Raw genomic sequence first — 6,085 nt, 5'->3', positions numbered from 1 at the left:
TCTAAACACCTTTAAGGCTGTCTATGATATTGGAATTAATATTGAAGATGACCTCGCTAAACAAAAAGCTGCTAATAATAACTCAAATAGTGGCTTGAAAAATAAGAAGAACGACAATCCTTCTTCATCCAAATCCACCCACTCAAACAATGTTAGCACCTTTAATCTAAATGAATATTTGGCAATGAATAACAATCAAGGACAAAAGAAACCATTTAGGAAGAATTATACTCCTATTGGTATGAGTTATGACACCGCATTTGACCGCTTACATGCAAAAGGTCTTATAACTCCCATTGGACCATTTGGGGACCCACCTGTCGAAAGGAGAACGGCTAGCTGGAACCCAAATGCACATTGTATATATCACCAAGGTAGGGGTCATCCTACGGAAAATTGTTGGAGGCTAAAAGAAGCTATTCAAGACTTGATCGATAGTAACAAGCTCCCATTGCCCCCTGCAAGCAAGAAGCCAAGCATCAACACCGCACCGCTGTCTGATTCTTTGGCTATTTCCGACGAAGAAAATCAAGTGGACCCATCCAGCCTCATAGAGCCTATCGAGACCATTGAAGAAGAAATCTTCGAAGATGCTCTCGAATTCCATGGCCAAGAACCTGCAACTAAGCAAGAAGTTTTGGCGTTGACATCAATATTGTCAGAAATGTACAAGTTGCTATCACAAACCTTTGAGGCTATAAGAGAGAAAAATGAGTTACTTAAAAGTAGACCTCCACCCAAGCAAAAGAAACCTTTTTCTCTCCAAGAGATTGACACTCCCAGGAAAAATAATAAAGGTTATACTCCAATTGGGACGTCGTATGCTAACGTGTTCAAAATGCTCTCCGAGAATGGTAAAATTCAACCACTCGAACCGAGACCATTTGAGTCATTAAAAAGGATGGACAAATACTATTGTTCAAACCATCAATCAGGGGGACAAACAATAGATCACTGCTTCAAGTTCAAGGACTTGGTTCAACGTTTGATTGATGAAAAGAAATTGGTTCAACTTCCACAAGATGCTACGATTAATGGAGTATGGGACAGTGATGATGAGGACGTTTACCTTAAGGATATTGAAGAGACTCCTCTATCAACAATATACCCAGTAAGTGACATTTGGGACGAGGAAGATTCGCCCATAGATGTCCTCACCAGGTCTAGGAGAATACAACCTCCCATTTCAACACAACCTATACCTACTATCCAGCAAATTCCCGTGCCTATTATAGAAGACAACGATGTTGTCAAACAGTTAAAAAAGACTAAGGTGGAAATGAATGTATGGAAGCTCTTAGCTACATCCCGGGAGGATAGGGTTTCAGTCATGGATGCTTTGGCTAAAGTAGGCATAGATTCGGACACTACTCCTGAGGGACTTGCTAACTTCCTCACGAGTGATCTTCCAAGTCCAATCAACTTAGTCACTTTTTCGGATAAGGATCTACCACCGGAAGGTGACAAACACAATAAAGCTCTAAACCTCACAGTGATATGCAAAAGGATGAACGTTCCTATGACTCTTGTGGATAATGGTTCAACAATTAATGTGTGCCCACTTAGAACCGCAAGAATGTTAGGAATAAGAGATGAGGATTTGTCCCCATCAACTCAAGGCATAAGAGCTTATGATAACTCACGCCGTCAAGCACTAGGGACAATTACCATGAATATAACGGCGGGTGCAATTGAGCATGCCACCACATTTCAAGTAGTGGATATCAAGGCATCCTTTAACTTGCTATTGGGACGCCCTTAGCTTCATGATTTAAAGGTCGTCCCTTCATCTCTTCATCAACAAGTAAAGGCCATAGTTGGAGGAATTCCAATTACCATTGATGCTTCATCCATGAGGATCAAAACAGTAGAAAATCCACTAATTAAAATGGAACATGATGAAAATGATGAGGATTTATGGGGCTTTAGCGAAGAGGTCTCCTTAATAGAGGAAGACGAAAGGACCCCTCTTCATTACGACCTCCACTCAAATATGACAAATAATGCTATTCTGAGAAAACAAGGACACTTTCCTGGAATGACTCTAGGAAAGAAGAAAGGAATAGCTAAACATATGGGACTACCTGGCCTCCCTAAATTGGATACTTTCGGACTTGGTTTTGAACCAACTCGCGAAGACCTTAAGTGGGCCCAGGAAAAATCAAGAGCACGAAGGAATGCTTGTGCACAAAAGAGGGAGATACCCATGGATCAATATCCTCTCACCTTAAATGGACAATTTATAAGAGAAGGAGAGGATTATCCTTGTCATGAATTTCTTGAACCCTTCGTTGTAAATGGCATAAGACAACCTGGGTTCGAGATCTTTTTGGATTGTTTCTTCCTAGACGATATCCCAACTCCAATTTATAAGGAGAAGGCACCTCCTTGCTTTGACTTTAATGTCATGGGACTCCACTTTGGAAGAGAAAGGAATGAGCCAAGATACGCGGAAGATGATTCTTCACTCATTCAAACGGTTCTCCAAAGTGAAGGCTTTGACCCCTCGGAATTTATCACTCCAATAGAAGATCAAGAGCGTGGATGGCGCAAGACGGTGAAGATAACCAATACAAATGGAAAGAAGATTTTAGTAACTACAGGACAAGGTCCAATGTTCGAAAAATCGTCTGATTCAGAGTCTGAGTTAGAGTCTTCCCCTATCGAGTCTTCCAAACCTTTAGTTGTAGCACCCTCGCCTTCTATTTCTACTCCTAGGATAGTTAGCAATCAAGTCCCAACGGACATTTCTTTATTTGATGTAATGATTTCTGAATTCAATAATATGTCTTCTTCCCCGTATTTTTCTTGTTTTTCTTTATCTAAAGGTGACGAGCATTGCTTAACTAATGATGAAAATGATAAAGAAATAACTAAAGCAATGGAAACACTTGAAAACAAGACACCAATAATTGAGGATACAGAAACGGTTGATATCTCAAAAGATCCAACCATTAAAAGAGAAGTCAAAATCGGACTAGCACTAAGTAAAGACGAAAGAACTGATTAAATTAATCTACTTAAAGAATTTATTGATGTATTTGATGAGTGGCATTTATGCCTTAATTTAGTGTTCTCTTTACGGGTTTTTCCCACCCATTTGTAGCTTGTTTGCCCCCTTTTCTCTCCTTTTTGTTCCTCTTTTCTTTGTTTGCCTTTCTCCTTGTTTTCTTTGTTTTTGTTTTGTAGGAATCAAGGCATTGGAAGAAGAGCAATTTACCCCCAAACTCCCCTGTGTGCGGGCGCGCAGTACTGTGAGAACCCGCGCAGGATTGCTCCAAGAACAGAACACAAACAGAAGATTTGTGCGCCTTGTGCGCGCTTTGTGTGCGGGCGCGCGACCTTGATGTGTGCGGGCGCGCAGCCCTGGGAGAACCCGCACTGAACAGCAGCAGAAGCAGAACCAAAACAGAGTGTTGCATGCGCCTTGTTTGCGCCTTGTGTGCGGGCGCACACTCCTCAAGCGCGGGCGCGCAGTATTGCTGGGAGAAGGCGCGCATCCATGGGTTTAATTCTCCGTACCCACAGACCTGCGGGCGCACAAGATCTGCGAGGGCGCACACACAACTTCTGCGCGGGCGCGCACCGCTGAGTTGCAGTCTTTTTATTTCGTATTTTTGTATCTTTTAAAGGACCTATATATATAGGTCGTAGGGAGTTTTAGTGCATCATCTATCATTAATTAGAAACATTTTAGCCCTAATCTAGTGAGAGAAACTTCATTAGTAGAGAGAGAAAGTGTGGATTTCCATTGATGAACTTGGATATTGAAGAAGGAGCTTGATTGAATCTTTGTAAATCTTCATCTTCAATTAATGAGCAATCTCTTACTCTCTTTCTTTACTTTTGTATTTAGTTTTGTTTGCTTATTTTGATTTTCCTTCTTTGCTTATTGATCATGTTGATGCTTATTGATTTGATGATTGATATTGTCTTCAATATGGTTTGTGAGTAGTCATCTAGCCAAGGGTGTGGGGATGGTGTAGTTGTTGATTGATTCATGCTTATGATGTTGGGGTTTTGTTAATGGTGATTAAAGTCTTTGTATGTTTGATATTCTTTAATCTTCTTGCAAGTGCACATTGTTAGTTGATTAAAGGTGAATCTTTGCTAACAAGAAACGGAAGTTGACTTAGTTAAGGTTCATTGTTATCGATATTTCTTTGATTGCACCTTCTAATATATGGTACTAGTGTGGAAACATAGAGGCTATGTTAGGAGAAATTGATTATCCCCGGAAGGCGGTTAGATTGAGCTTTAATTGGATATTCTTGCATGCTTAGTTTACCATTGCTTTGCTTCCGTGTTATTGCATGATCAAATGGCAACTACATCTACCTAGTTCCCTTGGTGCTTAGTTTTATTGATTTTTAATCATTCTTAATCTCTAGTTTAATCTCTTAGTTATTCACACTTCTAGTTCTGAGGTAGCTTAAGTATTAAGTAGTGAATGTGGTGTTTATGCATGTCTCCTTGTGGTCTGACCCCTATGCTTGCCTTATACTTATATTAGGTTTGTTTAGGTGTATAAATTATATTTGATCTAGGGATAGACTATTGACGACGCGTTTATTCCCTTGTCAAATTGGCGCCGTTGCCGGGGAGACGGCTTCCATTGCTTTTTCATTACTTTATTTGAGACTTTCTCATTCCTTGTTTATTAGTATTTGCTACTACTTGTTACTTGTCAGTGCTTACGTTCTCCTTAACTTTGTTGTATGAACAGAGGACGAACTCGCTCAAGGTCTTTGATTCCCATCGATCCGGAGCTAGAAAGATCTTTGTCCTTACTTCGAAGAGAAGTAAGAGCGAGGAGTAGAAATTCTCACACCCCAACGAAAGAAGGAGTAAGAGAATTGGAAGATACTCCACCGTCTTCACCCTCAAGTGAAGACTTAGATAGCCCTAATTCGCCATCAAGTTCGGAAATCAACCCCTTTTCAATCTTTAAGTCCGAAAGTGAAGAAGGTTCTAAAATGGGAGAGAATACACCTTTGAGTCGTCTTGGGGCTCTCGAAGCCTTTAGAGCCCAAAGTGGGATCCTAACCCCTACCACTCAAGCCAACAATTTCGAAATCAAGCCCAATTTGATTGCTTTAATAGAGAGGAAACAATTCTCGGGTGGAAAATTTGAGAGCCCTCATGAGCATTTGAAAGAATTTGAGAAGTATTGTGACACGATCAAAGCCAACGGAGTGACTCAAGAGTATATCCGCCTCAAGATGTTTCCATTTTCTTTAATTGGGAGAGGTCTAGAATGGCTAGAGAAGGAGGTGCCCCCTAATTCTCTCACAACTTGGGACCAAGTAACCACGGATTTCTTGAGGAGGTTTTATAACCATAGGAAGACCGCCGAGGCTCGATCTTTAATTCAAGGTTTTCGCCAAAAGAGTGGTGAGACTCTAAGTGCGGCATGGGACCGGTACAAAGAGCTTCAACATCAATGCCCACATCATGGGATACCCAAGTATCAACTCATCCACACTTTCTATGGAGGTCTCTCACCTCAAGGGAGAACAAGCCTAGATGCCGCCGCCGGCGGTCCAATCATGAACAAAGGAGAGGATGAAGTGGAATGCATCATAGAGGAGGCCGCAAAGCATTATGATGATTGGTATGAAGGAGAAAGGGAGGCCACTTCTAGCAAAGGTGTCTATGCATTGGAGCAAGCCAACGCAATTAACAACCTTTCTTCCCAAATCTCCAAAATGGCCAAGCAAATGGACGAAATGATGAAAGAAAGGTCCAACCCTCATGGTAATACCTCCCCTTCAACCAAGGGAGGTAATGGTATGGCCACTTCTTCCCCCTCTTCTTATAATAAAATGCCTCAAGGATGCATGTTTTGCTCGAATTGTGAAACCTATGATCATGATACCTCCCATTGTGTGTATGCTTGTGAAGTTCAACCCCCTCCCTATGAACATGATGATAATGTAGAAGATGTCAATGCTATGAATTTTGCTCCTAGAATGGAAAATGTAGGGAACTTGAGGCCAAACTCCAATCAAATGGGGAATTGGAATCAAGGTGGAAACCGTGGTTGGAACCAAGGTGGTGGTGGTTATGGTAACCAATACCATGG

At 41.3% G+C, this 6,085-nt stretch overlaps 1 non-coding gene across 1 annotated transcript; it reads right to left on the bottom strand.

Moving 5' to 3' along the window:
• Positions 1-5,355: 5,355 nt before the first annotated feature.
• LOC145609804 (small nucleolar RNA R71) lies at positions 5,356-5,461 on the bottom strand. The gene has a single exon (XR_014106095.1). It is a non-coding gene; the product is annotated as a small nucleolar RNA R71 (small nucleolar RNA).
• Positions 5,462-6,085: the final 624 nt, after the last annotated feature.

Source organism: Chenopodium album, chromosome 23, assembly GCF_948465745.1.
Source record: "Chenopodium album chromosome 23, dcCheAlbu1.1, whole genome shotgun sequence".
NCBI classification, from domain to species: domain Eukaryota; kingdom Viridiplantae; phylum Streptophyta; class Magnoliopsida; order Caryophyllales; family Amaranthaceae; genus Chenopodium; species Chenopodium album.
Note: the sequence above shows the minus strand (reverse complement) of the source record. Positions and strands in the feature narration are given on the sequence as shown.